Consider the following 18,568-nt stretch of genomic DNA (forward strand, 5'->3'; position numbering starts at 1 on the left):
TGAAATTAAGTATCCTTTTATTTTTAACCTTTTGAATCTCTGTATGTTAGATGTGTCTTTGTATAAAGTATAGGTTTGTATTCTGCTTCTTCAGTTAATCTAAAATATTTTTCTTTTAATCTGTGAGTCATGACTATATTACATGTAATATATTTAGTGTCAGTTCTGTTCTCTATCAAACTCTGTAGCTAAAGGTTTTTCTATGAGATCTTTCTCATACTAATGTTGCTCCTTAGGAAGATTTTATTTTTTGTTCTGATAATTGCCATTATATTCTTACTATCCTTAATCTTTTTTTTTAAGGTACTTTCTGTTAGTTTGTTACTATAAGCATTACTGAAAATAGCTACAAATCTTTTTTTTTCATTTTCCTTTCCCCAATCATCTAAATTAAAGCTATATCCCTATATTCCCAATAAAAATATATATAAGACAATCAACCAGCTTATTCTACTTACCATTGAATTTTCCTTCTTCTCACCATGATTTTTTTTTTTTCTTCTGGTACTCGGGCCTCTCACTGTTGTGGCCTCTCCCGTTGCGGAGCACAGGCTCCGGATGCACAGGCTCAGCGGCCATGGCTCATGGGCCCAGCTGCTCCGCGGCATGTGGGATCTTCCCGGACCGGGGCACAAACCCGCGTCCCCTGCATCGGCAGGCAGACTCTCAACCATCTTCGCCACCAGGGAAGCCCTCACCATGATTTTTGATAGTTGAAATATATCATCATTAGAACCCATATCATTTACATATATTAATTCATCCTTATTCCCATCATTTATTCTTAGTGATATAGTTAAATATATTTAATGCTCACAAGCACTTCAATATTTCTTTGATAGTCTGAAGCTCATTCCTCAGTTTAGGAAGAGTGAAAAATCATAATGCCACTACTGCCTCTACTTCTACTACTATCTATGAGATGTCATGCCTGGTCACAATATATATGATTTTGGATTGTGAATTTATGCTTAATGTAACTTTATCCGTGGAAATCCTGGAAAGCCTGGTTTGAGGGTCCATTTCTCCGTTAGGTTCTGAAAGATGCCTTAGTTGACTACCAACCAAGGATTAAGTTAATTTCTCAGTTTATATTTTCTTGGATCACATAGCTATTATACCTTAAAACCAGAAGACTAGATATAGACATAATCAGGCCTATTGATAGGATACTACTCTCAGGAAGCTTTTATCTACTTAAAGCCATATGTATTCTCCCAGTTGTTTTCTACCCATTCACTGAGTATTTAGTTATATCAGATTTTTCGAGGGTGAGAAAATTCTTTTGCAACTCTCTACCTTGTATTGGCCCAAGGCTATGTCACCTATGCCTACGTGGCAGATTATTGAAATACAAGCCTCTTATTTAAGGAGGTTGACAAATATTTCTAGGGCTCTAGTAGGCTTAGCTTCAGTGTACCATTTTGTTTTACAGCTGTCTTCAGTTTTAATCCATGGGAATTTCCCTTGCTTTCCTATGAGCTCAGCTATGTATTGATTTGGAAAGATATTTATTAGGTTTGATCCATCATTTCTGCATTTTTGAGATTGTTGGGGCTGTATGTCAAAATATGTACTTAATCATATTGCTGGAGATAGAAGTCTTGATTCATAGTCCTACCAAACTAATTTATACCCTCATTACTCTCACCTAGGCAATTATGGGATCCTTATTTCCCCCATTTCAGTCTCCAGTCTTTTTCACACTGAATTTCAACCCTACAAATTAGTGTATGATTTTTTTTATATAAATCACTGCAGTAATCATTTCTTTCTGAAAATTTAATTAGATGTCTATTGCTTTAGTCTGATATTCAAACTTACCTACTGTCTGGTCCTAATCCATCTTTGCTCTCTAGTCTCTCTAATTTCTTTATATTCTTTGCAATCCAGCCAAATGCAATTGCTTGCAGTTTCTAAGGTATAACAGCTTTTATTCCAGTGTTATTTTGTTCATTCTTCTTTCTTTATATAGGAATTCCTATGTGTCTAAATCCCTCTGAGAGTGCCAGTGTGATATGGTTGATCAGCAGGATTGGAGTGAAAAATACATGAGTTCATCTTCTATCTCTGCTGCTTCCTAGCTATGTGATCTCAACCTCAATTAAAAAAAAAACTGTGGAATATGGAAAACATTTCTCTAGTTATAAATTGCTGGGAAAGTAAAATGAAAAATATATATGTAAACATATTTTTTAAACTGAAAATTGCTGTAAAATTACAGGTATTTGCTTTTGCTTGCCCTCACTCATTCTGTAAGGCCAAGTTTAACTGCCACATCCTTCCTAAAACCTTTCCTGAGTCTTCTCTAGTACAGTCAGCACTTTATCAGTATTTAACACATGTTATTTTGTATTGTCAATTGTCCCCAGCTCTTCTATTCCAAGTTATAATGTGGATTTCTCAAGGACAGGGACCATGTCTGACTCCCCTTTCCCAACCTCTTAAATGTTACAGGTGCTCAATAAATATTATTTGAAATATCAAGTTCTCAAATACATCAGTTTAGGGTGGGTATAAATATACCAGAGATATACTTTAATTATATCATTTTTATACTAAAATGATTTATAGGTATTGACTCCCTTCTTAAGAATAATCTATTTTTTAAAACTAGTACTTGTGATAAGTTTTCCTCCAGGCCCTTTGGTACAGCAGATGTGGTACATTGATTCAATATCTGTTTCAGGTCTTAGGCTATCCTTCTGAATGGCAGATGCTAGCAAGCTAAAAGTCACATTTCCAAAATCCCTTTGTAGCTAAGGTTTCAGGTTTCCACCAGAGGCACTCACCCAACACTTGCATTCATAACTGCATTGAATGTTAGGAGAGACACATATATAAAACATCTATTTTGCTGGTATAGATCTGGGGAGCCCTGTGTGGTTCTGCATCCAGCAGTTCTGTTAGTAGCTCTCTGATTTCCAGGTCATAAGTTGGGTGATATGGTACTTTTTCACAGCACTTTTTACAATGGTGTCTTAATTTTCCTGATTGCTGATTGTGGTGTAGATATCAGCTCCGGCAGAGGGACAATTCTGTGTTGTTCTGGGAGTTGTTCTTGGTTCCCAGTCTAAATCTTGCTCACTTATACCTTCTAATGATTTCATAAGCACAAAATTCCCTGTAGTAAAAATCTTTCTGTTCAAAATAGCTAGAGTGGTTTGTTTTATAGATGGATACTTCTTATAACTTCATTTCTGAAGTTCTACATTATTAATTATGTCCTGTAGGTAAAAATGTCCAAGCATCCTAATTTTGGTATACTAAGAATTGAGTTTTCTTCCTATTTCAAGTTGCATGAACCAGTTTTCCAAAAACTGGTTATATCAGTTATCTAGAATGGTCCCAGCTAGGCAGTGTGAGAACTCATATATAAAAATCTTTATTTTACTTAAGCTTTTATTGCCTTGCATAATCTTGACTATTCTGATATTGCTAATGTAAGAAAAGCATCCAGGAGAGTTCCAGGAAAAAAATAGAAAAAAGTTACAAAAATATTAAAAATAACCACTAACGGAGATAGAAACAGGAAGACAAAAATAAAGAATTTGACCATGATCATTTGGTTATGGCTAGCCTATCATGTGACCTTCCAGTTTTTTCACAAAGCAATTCCTATAAATGTTGAAGAGTTTGCCACAACAGGAAGCGTACTTAAAGCTATTGGTCTACTGTTTGGTTCATTTATGTCAAAGATAAAAGGGGTGGTGATCAGAATGTCAGTCTGGACACAAAATCTTTTTTGAACATCTGATGCTTTGCACATACAACTTCATGCTCAGTTAGTCTTGCAACAGTGTGTACAAAATCCTGTTGCAAATTGCACTCAACTGCTTAAATAGCTCTTTTGAAAACTATTTCTACTTATTTTCATGTAACACTTCACTTTCTTCCATACCAAGAGGCATTCTTAGAAATTTTCTCTTGGCAAAATTGCCAGTAGTTTTGCAGGACAAGGGGAGTATGCATCAATTTTCTCTGAGGGGAGGATGAAGCAATGCAAATGTGCAGGTTAGGCAGAACAGAACTTAATGAGTTAAATTCTTTTTCAAGAGAGCTTACTTTTTATGCTTCTATGAGAGCCTTAATAATCACAGGCAAATAAACTCACTCAAAATCCTTGACAAAAAGAATGCCACAATAGCTCAAAATGGATTGATGAAATGTTTGAAAGCCTTTTATTATAATTCTGCAAATTCGGAACACTTCTGTGAACAAACCTTCCAAAGCAGGAATTTTTCATTTGACTGCCAGAATAAGCACAACAGCATTAGCCTCATTCTGTGTATAGTCATGAAGAGATGCCTTTTGATAATCTGTAAGCCTTATAGTAGCTTTGCTTATTTTATCTATGATCCTTGCATTTAGCCTTGATTGGCCAGATCCTTGCTCTGATCTAGTCAAGCTGGCTCACTAAATAGAAAGCTATTACTACACTGTCCAGTTTTCCTACCTCCTAGATAGATCCAGTACTGTTATCTTCCATGCTACCCCCATGTTGCTTGCTACACAGGAGTCTGACAGACCTGCCTAAAAAAATCCAGCTTTTGTCACTTAACTAGATGATTTTAGGCAGGTTACTTATGTACTCTGAGCCTCAGTTTCCCCTACTATAAACTGGGAATCATAAAAGCACCAATTCCACTGGATTACTTTGTAGATTAAATGAGGATAAATGTCTATAAAGCACCTAGCACATTGAATGGCATTGTAGTAAAAGTTAATATTCGTTTTCTTTTTCTCTTCCTCTTTTCCACAGGCATGACCTTTAGTCTATATGTGATTAGCTACAAGTGTTTGGGGATATTAGTTGGTGATATTTGTTATATGATGTAAATTTGTAAGATGAAGTATCTTTAATCATAATCAGGTGATTGATTTGAACGATTGAGCAAAGGAAGCTAATTACCAAAAAGATGTGTCATATACAAACTTCAGTACATGAGGTGGAATTTTCTAAGAATGTCATTACTTTCACCTATTTTCAAATGAAGATGAAGAATCTCTGAATGTGAATCTATCAACTTTTGTGGCACCAAATAATTCTCAGTTCATTTAATGACCATAAAATTTTAATAAGGAGTGTGTTCAAGGAGCATTTTCCCTTAAACCACTTTTTTTTGTTCACTTTCTTTTCCAATATTTCTAGCTCAGGTGCTAAGAAATATTTACTAAAGACAGTCCAAAGTTTAAAATCACCTCAGTAGGCATTGCAAATTATACCTTCAATTGTAATAAAGAAGAGATTTGATCATAAATTACTTCTCTGAAACACATTTTTATGGATTCTAAACAAATTAAATTGGAAAGTCTCATCTCCAGAAATCCATAGAGGAGGGAAACACTTCTTCAAAGAGAACAGTTCTTACAAATCTTAAAACCTAACACTTAACCATATCAGAGTGACTTGACCAGATGAAGTAGTCAAGTGGAAAAAACCCAGGACTGGGAAATTAAAAGGACTGTGTTCTAAGTCCATGGTAGTAAACTTATATGCCCACAGGGGTCAGTAAAATAATGTAAATGAGTAAGCTGAGCCAAATGCAGTGTCTCAAAAAATGGTGGAACTGACAGTGTATCTAATGAGATGGCAGTTACTTGACTCCTACCAATTGTTGCATTGTAGGAATTTGAGTCCAGTATTTCCACGGGATCCAATTTTTAAGAAAACACGGACATCCAGATTTTTATATAATTTCTCCCAATTTTTACATGTTGACAGACAAGTCAAATCTTGTAACTTTATGTGGAACCAAACAAAACATATCTTCTGGGTTGGCCACTGTATGACTATAGCTCTCATCTTGTTTAATCATCACTTAGTTGTGTGATCCTGAAAAAGTCATCTAAATACTTTGTGTCTCAGTTTTCTTATTTTCTATATGTGGTAGATTAGGAACAGGCAAACTATGGCCTGTTTTGTGAATAAAGTTTTATTGGAACACAGCCAAACTCATTTGTTTACATATTGTCTATGGCCACTTTACGTGACAACAACAGGTTTGAGTAGTTGTGAAGGAGATCGTGTCCAACAAAGCCAAAAATATTTAATATATAGCCCCTTATGGAAAAAGTTTGCTGACCCCTGGGGTAGATCATTGGTTCTTTATGTATTGAAAGAGTTGCTGGCAGAGAAAGTAGCAAGTTCTAAACAAGTACACACATATGACTGTTCTTCAAAAAGAAAGGTTATGAAAATGAATTGTAGATTGCATTATTGGCCTCAGTCATTTTATCCTTCCTGCTTCCACACTCTTTACCACTCTTTACTCTTTGCCCCTTGCCCCTGGACTCAAGCATGTGACTTGCTTTGGCTAATTGAATATTAGCACATGTGACACGGAGGCTCAAAATAGGCACATGAGTTGGTGCCCATGCTTTTCTATCATTGTCATCACCAGGAGAACTGCCAGGGCTGGCCTTTTAGAACAAGGGTAGGCAAACTTTTTCTGTAAAGTAACAGATAATAAATATTTTAGGTTTTGCAGGCCATATAGTTCTGTTGCAGCTACTTCACACTGCTTTTGTTGTGCAAAAGCAGCCATACACAGTATGTAAACAAATGGGCAGGTCTGTGATCCAATAAAACTTTAGTTATAAAAACAGGTGGTAGGCTGAATTTAGCCCACCAACCCATAAATTAGAGGAAAAGAGACATGTGGAGCAGAGCTGAGTCACCGTGTCTACCCAAACTGAGACAGCAGACCAGCCAGCTAACCCACAGACATATGAGCAAACCCAGACAATATAAGCAGAATGGCCTAGCACAATCTCAGATACACCAACAATAAGTACTTGTTGTTTGCAAATAGGATCTTGAAGTTGCTTGCTAGACAGTAAAAGCGAACTGATTTAGTGATTATGAAACCAAGTCCTTCTAATACTGAGTTTCCCTGAAGAGTTTATGATTTACCTCTCTATTCAAAACTTTATTCCTTTTCTTGTCTCACCCCTATTCCCCTGAGAACTGGGGAGTATCAAAAGGGGGGATTGAAACTGAGCAGGAATCTGTAGGGCCTTCCTGGGTACAAAAGCGCTTCTGTGTTCCCCATTTCTTGCTTTAAAAAAAGGCATTAATCTTCTAGGCCTTTCTCAAGTTCCAAAGAGCACACAAGTGTTACTAATTAGAGAAGTGAGTAATGCAGAAACAAAGGAAAAGCAGTCAAGCAAGAAAAGTAATCATAGTTTAAAGAATAGTTCAGTGACAAAAGAGAATTACAGGACCCCTAATTCCTACTGAAGGGATATATACAACAATCTAATGCATATATTTGAGTTCTGTAGGAAATAAGACCCCCACCTAGGTGGAGCATGGTGACTACATGATGACCACAAGCATGTAGATCCCCGACTGACTGGAACCAAAAAGTTGATGAAAAGTCCTTTTTTTTTTAACATCTTTATTGGAATATAATCGCTTTACAATGTTGTGTTAGTTTCTACTGTATAACAAAGTGAATCAGCTATATGTATACATATATCCCCACATCCCCTCCCTCTTGCGTCTCCCTCCCACCCTCCCTATCCCACCCCTCCAGGTGGACACAAAGCACCGAGCTGATCTCCCCATGCTATGCGACTGCTTCCCACTAGCTATCTATTTTACATTTGGTAGTATATATAACTCCATGCCACTCTCTAACTTCGTCCCAGCTTACCCTTCCCCCTCCCTGTGTCCGCAAGTCCATTCTCTATGTCTTCGTCTTTATTCCTCTCCTGCCCCTAGGTTCTTCAGAACCTTTTTTTTTTTTTTAGATTCCATATATGTGTGTTAGCATACGTGATTTGTTTTTCTCTTTCTGACTTACTTCACTGTGTATGACAGACTCTAGGTCTATCCACCTCAATACAAATAGCTCAATTTCGTTCCTTTTTATGGCTGAGTAATATTCCATTATATATATGTGCCACATATTCTTTATCCATTCATATGTCATTGGACATTTAGATTTCTTCAATGTCCTGGCTATTGTAAATAGTGCTGCAATGAACATTGTGGTACATGTCTCTTTTTGAATTATGGTTTTCTCAGGGTATATGCCCAGTAGTGGGATTGCTGGGTCATATGTTACTTCTATTTTTAGTTTTCTAAAAAACCTCTATAGTGTTTTCCATAGTGGCTGTATCAATTTACATTCCCACCAACAGTGCAAGAGGGTTCCCTTTTCTCCACACCCTCTCCATCATTTAGTCTTTGTAGAATTTTTGAGAGTGGCCATTCTGAATGGTGTGAGGTGATACCTCACTGTACTTTTTTTTTTTTTTTGTGGTACATGGGCCTCTCACTGTTGTGGCCTCTCCCATTGTGGAACACAGGGTCCGGAAGCGCAGGCTCAGCGGCCATGACTCACGGGACTAGCCGCTCTGTGGCATGTGGGATCTTCCCGGACCGGGCCATGAACCCGTGTCCCCTGCGTCAGCAGGCAGACTCTCAACCACTGCGCCACAAGGGAGGCCCCTCAATGTACTTTTGATTTGCATTTCTCTAATGATTAGTGATGTTGAGCATCCTTTCATGTGTTTGTTGGCAATCTGTATATCTTCTTTGGAGAAATGTCTATTTAGGTCTTCTGCCCAATTTTGGACTGGGTTGATTTTGTGATATTGAACTGCATGTGCTCTTTGTATATTTCAGAGATTAATTGTCAGTTGCTTCATTTGCGAATACTTTCACCCATTCTGAGGGTTGTCTTTTTGTCTTGTTTATGGTTTGCTGTGCTGTGAAAAAGCTTTTAATTTGGTCCAATTGGTTTATTTCTGTTTTAATTCTCATTAGGAGGGGGTCAAAAAGGATCTTGCTGTGAGTTATGTCATAGAGTGTTCTGCCTATGTTTTCCTCTAACAGTTTGATGGTGTCTGGCCTTACATTTAGGTCTTTAATCCCTTTTGAGTTCATTTTGTGTATGGTGTTATGGAGTGTACTAACTCCATTCTTTTACATGTAGCTTTCCAGTTTTCCCAGCACCACTTATTGAAGAGGCTGTCTTTTCTCCACTGTATATTCTTGCCTCCTTTATCAAAGATAAGGTGACCATATATACATGGGTTTATCTCTGGGCTTTCTATCCTGTTCCATTGATCTATATTTCTGTTTGTGTGCCAGTACCATACTGTCTTGATTACTGTAGCATTGTAGTTTGCCTGAAGTTAGGGAGCCTGATTCCTCCAGCTCCATTTTTCTTTCTCAAGATTGTTTTGGCTATTCGGGGTCTTTTGTGTTTCCATACAGATTGTAGAATTTATTGTTCTAGTTTTGTGAAAAATGCCATTGGTATTTTGATAGGGATTGCATTGAATCTGTAGAATCCTTTGGGTAGTATAGTCATTTTCACAATATTGATTCTTCCAGTCCAAGAACATGGTATATCTCTCCATCTGTTTGTATCATCTTTAATTTCTTTCATCAGTATTATAGTTTTCTGCATACAGGTCTTTTGTCTCCTTGGGTAGGTTTATTCCTAGGTATTTTATTCTTTTTGTTGCAATGGTAAATGGCAGCGTTTCCTTAATTTCTCTTTCAATTTTTCATCGTTAGTGTTTAGCAATGCAAGAGATTTCTGTGCATTAATTTTGTATCCTGCTACGTTACCAAATTCATTGATTAGCTCTAGTAGTTTTCTGGTAGCATCTTAGGGTTCTCAATGTATAGTATCATGTTATCTGCAAATAGTGACAGTTTTACTTCTTCCTTTCTGATTTAGATTCCTTTTATTTCTTTTTCTTTGAGTGCCATGACTAAAACCTCCATAACTACGTTGAATAATAGTGATAGGAGTGGGCAACCTTGTTTTGTTCCTGATCTTAGAGGCAATGATTTCAGTTTTTCACCATTGAGAACAATGTTGGCTGTCTGTTGGTCATATATGGCCTTTATTATGTGAGGTGAATTCCCTCTATGCCTACTTTCTAGAGAGTTTTTATCATAAATGGGTCTTAAATTTTGTCAAAAGCTTTTTCTGCATCTATTGATATTATCATATGGTTTTTAATCCTTCAATTTGTTAATATGGTGTATCACTCTGATTGATTTGTGTATATTAAAGAATCCTTGCATTCCTGGGATAAACCCCACTTGATCATGGTGTATGATCCTTTTAATGTGCTGTTGGATTCTGTTTGCTAGTATTTTGTCGAGGATTTTTGCATCTGTGTTCATCAGTGACATTGGCCTGTAGTTTTCTTTTTTTGTGACATCTTTGTCTGATTTTCGTATCAGGGTGATGGTGGCCTCGTAGAACGAGTTCCTCCCTCTGCTACATTTTGGAAGAGTTTGAGCAGGATAGGTGTTAGCTCTTCTCTAAACATTTGATAGAATTCATCTGTGAAGCCATCTGATCCTGACCTTTTGTTTGCTGGAAGATTTTTAATTACAGTTTCAATTTCAGTGCTTGTCATTGGTCTGTTTATATTTTCTATTTCTTCCTGGTTCAGTCTTGAAAGGTTTTGCTTTTCTATGAATTTGCCCATTTCTTCCAGGTTGTCCATTTTATTGGCATATAGTTTCTTACAGTAATCTCTCATGATCCTTTGTATTTCCACAGCGTCAATTGTTACTTCTCCTTTTTCATTTCTAACTCAGTTGATTTGAGTCTTCTTGCTTTTTTTTCTTGATGAGTCTGGCTAATGGTTTATCAATTTTGTGTATCTTCTTAAAGAACCACCTTTTAGTTTTATTGATCTTTGCTATTGTTTTCTTCATTCCTTTTTCATTTATTTCTGATCTGATCTTTATGATTTCTTTCCTTCTGCTAACGTTGGGGATTTTTTGTTCTTTTTCTAATCGCTTTAGGTGTAAGGTTTATTTGAGATGTTTCTTGTTTCTTGAGGTAGGATTGTATTGCTATAAACTTCCCTCTTAGAACTGCTTTTCCTGCATCCCATAGGTTTTGGGTCATCGTGTTTTCATTGTCACTTGTTTCTAGGTATTTTTTGATTTCCTCTTTGATTTCTTCAGTGATCTCTTGGTTATTTAGTAGTGCATTGTTTAGCCTCCACGTGTTTGTATTTTTTTACAGATTTTTTCCTGTAATTGATATCTAGTCTCATAGCATTGTGGTCAGAAAGCATACTTGGTATGATTTCAGTTTTCTTAAGTTTACTATGCTTGAGTTGTCACCCAAGATATGATCTATCCTGGAGAATGTTCCATGAGCACTTGAGAAGAAAGTGTATTCTGTTGTTTTTGGATAGAATGTCCTATAAATATCAATTAAGTCCATCTTGTGTAATATTTCATTTAAAGATTGTATTTCCTTATTTGTTTTCATTTTGGATGATCTGTCCCTTGGTGAAAGTGGGGTGTTAAAGTCCCCTACTATGATTGTGTTACTTTCCATTTCCCCTTTTATGGCTGTGATCTTTTGCCTTATGTATTGAGGTGCTCCTATGTTGGGTGCATAGATATTTACAATTGTTATATCTTCTTCTTGGAAATATCCCTTGATCATTATGTAGTGTCCTTTTTTGTCTCTTGTAATAGTCTTTATTTTAAAGTCTATTTTGTGATATGAGAATTGCTACTCCAGTTGTCTTTTGATTTCCATTTTCATGGAGTTTCTTTTTCCATCCCTTCACTTTCAGTCTGTAAGTGTCCCTCGGTCTGAAGTGTGTCTCTTGTAGACAGCATATATATGGGTCTTGTTCTTGTATCCTTTCAGCCAGTCTATGTCTTTTGGTTGCAGCATGTGATCCATTTATATTTAAGTAAATTATCAATATGTATGTTCCTATTATGATTTACTTAACTGTTTTGGGTTTGTTATTGTAGGTCTTTTCCATGTGTTTCCTGCCTAGGTTAGTTCCTTTAGCATTTGTTGTAATGCCGGTTTGGTGGTGCTGAATTCTCTTAAATTTTGCTTGTTAGTAAAGGTTTTAGTTTCTCCATCGAATCTAATGAGATCTTTGCTGGGTAGAATAATCTTTCTTTTAGGTTCTTCCCTTTCATCACTTTAAATATCTCCTGCTACTCCCTTCTGGCTTGCAGAGTTTCTGACGAAAGATCAGCTGTTAACCTTATGGGGATTCCCTTGTGTGTTGTTTGTTGGTTTTCCCTTACTGCTTTTAATATTTTTTCTTTGTATTTAGTTTTTGGTAGTTTGATTAATATGTGTCTTGACATGTTTCTCCTTGGATTTATACTGTATGGGACTCTGCGCTTTCTGGATTTGATTGGCTATTTCCTTTCCCATTTTAGGGACGTTTTCAACTGTAATCTCTGCAAATATTTTTTCAGACACTTTCTTTTTCTCTTCTTCTTCTGGCACCCCTGTAATTCGACTCTTGGTGCATTTAATATTGTCCCAGAAGTCCCTGAGATTTTCCTCCATTCTTTATTCTTTTTCTGCTCTGCAGTAGATATTTCCACTATTTTGTCTTCCAGATCACTTATCCGTTCTTCTGCCTCAGTTATTCTGCTATTGATTCCTTCTAGAGAATTTTTAATTTCATGTACTGTGTTGTTCATTGTTGTTTGCTTGCTCTTTAGTTCTTCTAGGTCCTTGTTAAACATGTCTTGTATTTTCTCCATTCTATTTCCATGCTTTTGGATCATCTTTACCATCATTACTCTGAATTCTTTTTCAGGGAGACTGCCTATTTCCTCTTCATTTATTTGGTCTGGTGGGTTTTTACCTTGCTCCTTCATCTACTGCATAGTTCTCTGTCTTTTCATCTTGTTATCTTACTGTGTTAGGTTTCTCCTTTTTGCAGGCTGCAGGTTTGTAGCTCCCATTGTTTTTGGTGTCTGCTCCCAGTGGGTGAGGTTGGTTCAGTGGCTTGTGTAGGCTTCCTGGTGGAGGGAACTGGTGCCTGTGTTTTGGTGGGTGGGCCTGGATCTTCTTTTTCTGGTGGGCAGGGCTGCATCTGTGGTGTGTTTTGGGGTGCCTGTGTACTTGGTATGATTTTAGGCATCCTCTCTGCTAATGGGTGGGGTTGTGTTCCTGTCTTGCTAGCTGTTTAGCATGGGGTGTCCAGCATTGGAACTTGTTGGCCATTGGACGGAGCTGCGTCTTAGAGCTGTGACTGATATCTCTGGGAGAGCTCTTACCAACTGATATTACTTGGGGCTGGGAGGTCTCTGGTCGTCCAATGTCCTGAACTTGGCTCTCCCACCTCGGAGGGTCAGGCCTGATACCAGGCCAGAGCACCAGGAGCCTGTCAGCCACATGGCTCCAAAGAAAAGGGAGAAGAAAAGAAAGAATATTAAATAAATAAATAAAAATAAATTATTAAAATTTGAAAAAATAATAAAAAATGAAGAGAGCAACCAAACCAGTAAACAAATCTACTGGTGGTAACAAGTGCTAAAAACTAAACTAATATAACAGTCAGAAACAAATCAGTCACAGACAGCAAACCCTCAGTCTACAGTTGCTCTCAAAGTCCACCACCTCAATTTTGGGACGTTTCGTTGTCTATTCAGGTATTCCACAGATGGAGGGTACATCAAGTTGATAGTGGGGATTTAATCTGCTGCTCCTGAGGCTGCTGGGAGAGATTTCCCTTTCTCTTCTTTGTTCACACAGCTCCTGGGGTTCAGCTTTGGTTTTGGCCCCACCTCCGCGTGTAGGTTGTCCTCAGGTGTCTGTTCCCCGCCCAGACAGGAAGAGGTTAAAGCAGTGGCTGATTAGGGTGCACTTGCTCACTGAGGCCAGGGGAAGGGAGAGGTACAGTAGTCATAACTGTAGGGCGGGGCGAGCAGTGGCAGAGGCCAGTGTGACGTTTCAACAGCCTGAGGCATGCCGTGTGTTCTCCTGGGGAACTTGTCACTGGATCATGGGACCCTGGCAGTGGCAGCTGCACAGGCTCCCGGGCCGGGAGGGGGTTGCTGTGGATAATGACCTGTGGTTGCATACTTGATTCTTGGTGGCAGCAGCAGCAGCATTACCATTTCATGTCTGTCTCTGGGGTCTGAGCTGATAGCCGTGGCTCATGCCTGTCTCTGGAGCTCGCTTAGGCAGTGCTCTGCCTTCTTTGGGCATATGGGGAAGGAATCCCTTCTCACGCACACTGAAACAGTGGTGTCTTGTCTTTTCAGCAGGTCCAGACTTTTTCCTGGACTCCCTCCTGGCTAGCTGTGGTGCACTAGCCCCCTCAGGCTGTCTTCACCCAGCCAACCCCAGTCCTCTCCCTGGAATCTGACCTGTGAAGCCTGAGCCTCAGCTCTCAGGCCCCACCTGCCCCAACAGGTGAACAGACAAGCCTCTCAGGCTGGTGAGTGCTGGTCGGCACCAATCCTCTTTGCAGTAATCTTTCCACTTTGCCCTCTGCACCCCTGTTGCTGGGCTCTCCTCCGTGGCTCTGAAGCTTCCCCCCTCCCCCACCTAACCCCCATCTCCATCAGTGAAGGGGCTTCCTAGTGTGTGGAAACTTTTCCTCCTTCACAGCTCCTCCCAGACATGCAGGTCCCATCCCTATTCTTTTGTCTCTGTTTTTTCTTTGGCCCTACCCAGGTACATGGGGATTTTCTTGCCTTTTGGGAAGTCTAAGGTCTTCTACCAGCATTCAGTAGGTGTTATGTAGGAGTTATTCCACATGTAGATGTTTTTTTGATGTATTGGTGGGGAGGAAGGTGATCTCTATGTCTTCCTCCTCCGCCATCTGGAAAGTCCCTAGATTAAGATTCTTGAAACATCACTTTGACCTCCAACCAATCAGAAGAAGGTCCACAAGCTGATCATGTACACTGCAACCCTCATCCCTAATATTGCCTTTAAAAACCCTTCCTTGGAAGCCATCAAGGAGTTTGGGTTTTTAGAGTATTTGCTGCTCATTCACCTTGCTTGGTGCCCTGCAATAACTGCTGTACTTTCCTTCACCACAACTCAGTGTCAGTAGACAGGCTTTGCTGAGTGTTAGGCGAGTGGACCTGAGTTCAGTTTGGTAACAATTATATTATTAAATGGTCATCTAAAGGAGAAGAAACTTCTGTGTAAGGAGTTTGACAAAACTGAGACATACGTGTACACACACACACACCCACACACAGTGGAACTAAATGGATTTACAGATATCTTGTGTCTACACTAATGAGAGTAATTAAAATTTAGATTGCTTACTATTGTGGGTGAAGCACTATGCTAAGCTCCATACATAATCACTAACTCTCAAAACTGCCTCGTAATACAGATTTTAAAAATTATCTATTTTTTTTCACATGAGGAAACTGAGGCTTATCAAGTAGAACTTGGCCAAGGTTGTAGATATATTAAGTATCAGAGCAAAATCCACCTCCAGATTTCTTGAAGTCCAAATGACTGGACACACTATAGGTATCTGAAAAATCAGGTAATATCATATTTCTCAATTCAATGTTAATCACTTTATTTCCTTCCAGTATAAGTTTTTTTGGTTGGATAATTTTTTAATAAAATGAGGTGCACACCACTGATATTAAGAATAGCATATGCGCAAAAGAAAACAACCCTTTTGGCTAAGGGCTGGAGAAGGAAGAAAAAGCATGAGAAATGGGAAACGTGGGGTGGGGGTGGGAGAGAGTACAGTCTTAGTTGTAAACAAGTGAAAAAGATCTAAAAGTTGTGGGCGGACTCAGTGCCTGTGGCAGGATCACAAAGCACCCAGCCAACCCCACTGTCAACGACCCTCAAGATTGAGGGCCCGTAAATGACATGTGTACAGATTTCTTTAATCCTAGGCTTAAATTTATGCCAACATTCTCCAATCCAGTGGTGCACTGACACACGCCTTCCCCAAGTATGCTGGCACATGGGCCCAGCTGACCCGGGTCCAGCAGCCCAGCCAGGCAGGGGCACACAGAGGGCGGCATCTTCGGGAGGAAGGTCAGTTGTGCTGGGGAACCCGCGCAGGAGGGGCCCTGAGTCTCAGACCCTCTGGAGGCTCCGCCCAAGACACCTCAGGGCGTGCATGATCTCCAGGTAGACCATACCTGACCTTTGGCTCTGAAGACACATACATAAATGGGCATAAATAAAACCCTCCAAAATCTACACTGAAGTCTAACGGAGACATGGCTCACACAGCAGTTCTGATAAAGGCACCGCCATGCAAGGCCTTCAACTCTGACCTCGCTCTGACTGCAGCAGTGCATATGGGCAAGGCTCACACCCGAGTCTAAAGTGGAAATCACCATGTGTGGACACTGCAGACTCAGGGCAGTGACACTTGCTGGAAAAAGAACAGTGTTTGTTAAACCTTAAAAAAAATGAAATACACCAACTGCAACTGTTTAGGTTATAAAAGTTTCTAATGTAGCAGCAGAGGATATTTATAGACAAAATATATTTTTAAGAAAATAGCTAAAAAATCTAAAGTGATAAAATTATAAAATTTAAAATATATATCTTAAGATAAAATATTGCCCAAAACGTATAAAACTTAATTTTAGAAAATTCACCTATCTAAAGTTGGATGAGGCTGGATGAGGAAGGGGGCTGGCATCCTCTGGCGGGGCTGTAGCAGGACACAGACAAGGGCCCAGGGCGGGCGTGATGACCGGCCTGCTGAAAAGCCTCCCAGCCGGAGGGAGGGAGAGAGGGGAGCAGGCCAGATGCTGTTCTGGGTCGTTCTCCTAATGGCTGACAAACCAGAGGCCAGCCCTGGCTGCAGGGTAGCGGGCACCCACATCCCCAGTGTGCCGGCTGTTTTCTTCGGCCTCACAAACACATCTGCTATGTGCCCCAGTCGCAGCTCAGGTCTCCACCAGGATATCCACCACATGGTCCAGCCCGTCCTGGCTCAACTTGGCACCGCCCAGCATGCCGGTCAGCACAGCGTCCAGGTCGTAGTAGGAGCCGTCCACGTCGGAAAACAGTTCCTCTAACGCACCGGGGCTTTGACGCTCTAGTGTTTCAAATATCTGATCGAGCGACTTATGAAAGCTTCCTCTGTTTTCTCGAGGACCGTCCCTGCCCCAAACGCCACCCGGAGAGCCTCCGGGAGCCTGTACCGCTGGGACCACTTGGAACTCAGAGGCTAGGTCTCCAGGGTCAGGGGCCGGGTGCACCCCCTCCCACGTGCAGCAGCACAGGATCTCTGTGGATACTAGGAGGTCGTGCGACGCCCGCCCTGTGGTCTGGGGCACCGGCATGCACCATCTCCCATCCTGGGTCATCTCTTGAATCTGCAGGTCCGTGTTGGTGATGAGAACTGAACGGCACAGGTTGGGCTCCACCAGCATGTGGCACAGCTGGAGCTTGACCAGCGACATGTCCAGGAGCGACTGGCGCTGCAGGCTGTAGGCGGGCGCGGCCTCCTCGTCCACCGCGCACTTCCTCTTCAGCCCTAGAGCAAACGTGCCATCTATGGAAGGGAGCAGCCCACGGCCAGTGCCTGGTCACCCAGAGGCTGTGTCGGTGGGCGGGGTCACGATGATCTCAGAAGGTGACCTGTGAGGGTTCCCCCTCCTCAGACATCTGGCAGCCAGCATCCACTCCGCTTGTGGCACCGCTGCTGAGGGAGGGGCCGCCGGGCGGGGCCGACGGAAGGGGCAAGGCCGCTGGGGAGGGGCCTCCAGTATAATTTTTAAAAGTATCTTTTAAGTGTAAACATCTTGATAGGGGAAAAAAATCCTATTAAGGTAAAACCAATGAAAACATTTCCTACCTTCCAGGATGAATCTCAGGCATAAGTGAAAATTGAATAGATTTTCACTAAGAGTCCAGAATCCTGTCATCAATAGAAAAGCTTTTGATGAATCTGTGCCAAAATCTGATCTTGACTTCTGTAAAATGATAGGTCATTTTCAATTAATACTGTTCAGTATATTTTCTCTGTTATACTTTTAAAATGTATGGTAATTATGCTATTTGTATATCCAGAACTTGTATACTTGTATTCTTCCAGCTAAGTATAAAAAAAGTCAGCTATCTCCCAGATAGTCTGGTCACCCTGGCCTTATGAAACAAAACAAATAAACAAAAACACTGCTGCAATTATCAAGAACAAATAAATTAAAGGGTAATTAACTAAAGCCCTTGATTAGAGCAAAATTTAAATAGTAAAAATAACTGAGTCTAATAATGAGCAAATAATATTAAGGTATTGAAGCCAGCTTTATAATTTTTATCTTTATCTGGCCTCTGAAACTGAACTCAGTTTCTGATGTGAGTGTGGCTACTTTTAAATATACATATATTTTCATGTGTCCACAAAGGATTTTACTAAATTCTAGTTTGATTCAACAATTTAGTTGTTTAACCTTGAGCAAATCACTTAACCTCTCTGAGTCTAAATCTCCTAATCTGTAAAATTAGAGATAATAATAATAACTACTTCTTTAGATTTTGCTATGAAGATTAAAATGCAGAGGGATGCAAAGTGCCAAGTAGAGTCAGTGCCTGGCACATATATAAACATTGCTCATTAGTTGTTTGTTTTGAGCAACAGAATCAGATTCAACAATGGTAGTCAGTGTAGCTGTTTAACCTTTACTTACATAGCATTAACAAGTACTTTAAGTGAAACAAAGATATGATTTAGTGAATGATATATGTGGACTAATTGTGCATTTGATTATATTCCCTTGTGCAAAGGGTGTGAGGAGTCAAAGTAGCCATCTTTCTGTTTGTAAAAATACTTTTATTGACAT

At 39.8% G+C, this 18,568-nt stretch overlaps 1 pseudogene; it reads right to left on the reverse strand.

Moving 5' to 3' along the window:
• Positions 1–16,669: 16,669 nt before the first annotated feature.
• Positions 16,670–17,266, reverse strand: LOC103083190 (cell division cycle-associated protein 4 pseudogene; annotated as a pseudogene).
• Positions 17,267–18,568: the final 1,302 nt, after the last annotated feature.

The sequence above is a fragment of the Lipotes vexillifer genome, unplaced genomic scaffold (assembly GCF_000442215.2).
Source record: "Lipotes vexillifer unplaced genomic scaffold, Lipotes_vexillifer_v1.1 scaffold1042, whole genome shotgun sequence".
In the NCBI taxonomy this organism is placed as follows: Eukaryota; Metazoa; Chordata; class Mammalia; order Artiodactyla; family Lipotidae; genus Lipotes; species Lipotes vexillifer.